Source organism: Haemaphysalis longicornis, unplaced genomic scaffold (assembly GCF_048455015.1).
Source record: "Haemaphysalis longicornis isolate Haplotype H1 unplaced genomic scaffold, Haemaphysalis longicornis Haplotype H1 scaffold_1, whole genome shotgun sequence".
Classification (NCBI taxonomy): domain Eukaryota; kingdom Metazoa; phylum Arthropoda; class Arachnida; order Ixodida; family Ixodidae; genus Haemaphysalis; species Haemaphysalis longicornis.
The window spans coordinates 42,008,205-42,009,867 of record NW_027526203.1 but is presented as its reverse complement, the minus strand read 5'-3'; the positions used below and the strand labels follow the sequence as shown (position 1 = coordinate 42,009,867).

The following is a 1,663-nucleotide window of genomic DNA, read 5'->3' as shown; positions in this document are numbered from 1 at the left end:
TTGTAGAGCCCTGTGGAACTCCATTTTAATTAGTAATTTTCCGCACATGGCATTTCCTATTCGACCAGATTGCTACAGTATTTATACGTATATATATATATATATGTATAGTGAGGAAATGAGGGGCTCGTTGAGGAAATACAGAAAGATAGGTCAGCAGTCTACGACGCCAAAGGAGGCATAGGGGTGTGGTTAGGCTCTTTTCTTTTTTTTTACTACGGTTAATGAAGTGAACTTTTTTTTAAATATACAGAAGAAAGAAAGAAAAACACGCGCCCAGAGTGGGGACCGAACCCACGCCTTTCGATTATATGTCGAATGCCTTACCAATATATATATATATATATATGTATATATATATATATATATATATATATATATATATATATATATGATTTGCGAATGAAGGGCTCGTTAGGGAATACAGAGAGAAATGCCAGCCGTCTACAACGTCAAAGGAGGCATAGGGGCATGGTTAGACTATTTTTTGACCGTTAGTGAAGTTATATATACATTTTTTTTATTAATAATTTACGTAAAGAGAAAGGATGAAAGCAAAACACGCGCCCAGAGTGGGGACCGAACCCACGCCTTTCGATTAGATCTCGAATGCCTTACCAACTCGGCTATCTGGGCGACTGTGTTGTCCTTCACTTTCTGGGGTATTTATATTTACCACAACTGTATCTGATGCTTGAAGGTGGTAGCCAGCGCCACTCAGACTATACAGGGAGAAGGGGCCCTTCTTTTCGAACCCCGTGGCGTGACTCGAAAGTCTACAGCTTGTCATGAGCGGGTACCTGGCGGGAAACCTTCTTATGCTACCTTGACATCAAGGCTGCCAGAACCGAGGCCCTCGCTAAGCTTTTTCGCAGGATAATAATAATAATAATTTCGCGGGCAGTCTACAACGCCAAAGTAGGCATAGGGGAATGGTTAGACTATTTTGTTACCGTTACTGAAGTTGTATATATTTTTTTCTTTATTAATAATTGACGTAGAAAGAAAGAAATAACGAAAAACACGCCCCCAGTGTGGGGACCAAACCCACGCGTTTCGATTAGATCTCAAATGACAGTTACCCGCTCATGACAGGCTGTAGACGTTCGAGTCACGCCCCGGGGTTTGAAAAGCAGGTCCCTTTCTCCCCATATAGTCTGAGGGGCGCTGGCTACCACCCTCAAGCGTCAGATAGAGTTGTAGTAAGTATAAACACCCCAGAAAGTGAAGCAGAACACAGTCGCCCAGATAGCCGAATTGGTAAGGCATTCGAGATCTAATCGAAAGGCGTGGGTTCAGTCCCCCCTCTGGGCGCGTGTTTTAAGTGCGAATGCACTTTATAAGAGACCCCAAACCATCCACCGCCGGCTGCGGTGGCGGCGTCCGCAGTGCTCCTCTATATTTAAAAAAAGAAACAGCATCCGGCGCCAGGTTTCGATCCGAGGACTTTGCGGCCGCAGCGCGACGCTCTACCGACCAAGCCACGGACGCGACGGTGATATCAGTGTTAGTGACGCGCCTTATATCTTTAACGCATTCAAACTACGTCGTCAGCGGCGTGCGTTGGCGACTCAACGGCGTTATAGCGGCTTGATAACTGCGTGGTGTACACGTGATACTACAAACCCGATGGAAGAGATGGAAGAGAAGGCGGCGAGGCGGT

The 1,663-nt window shown here is 45.3% G+C and overlaps 1 non-coding gene across 1 annotated transcript; it reads right to left on the bottom strand.

Moving 5' to 3' along the window:
• Positions 1-564: 564 nt before the first annotated feature.
• Positions 565-636, bottom strand: Trnar-ucu (transfer RNA arginine (anticodon UCU)). Its single transcript has one exon. It is a non-coding gene; the product is annotated as a tRNA-Arg (tRNA).
• Between the last annotated feature and the right edge of the window lie 1,027 nt (positions 637-1,663).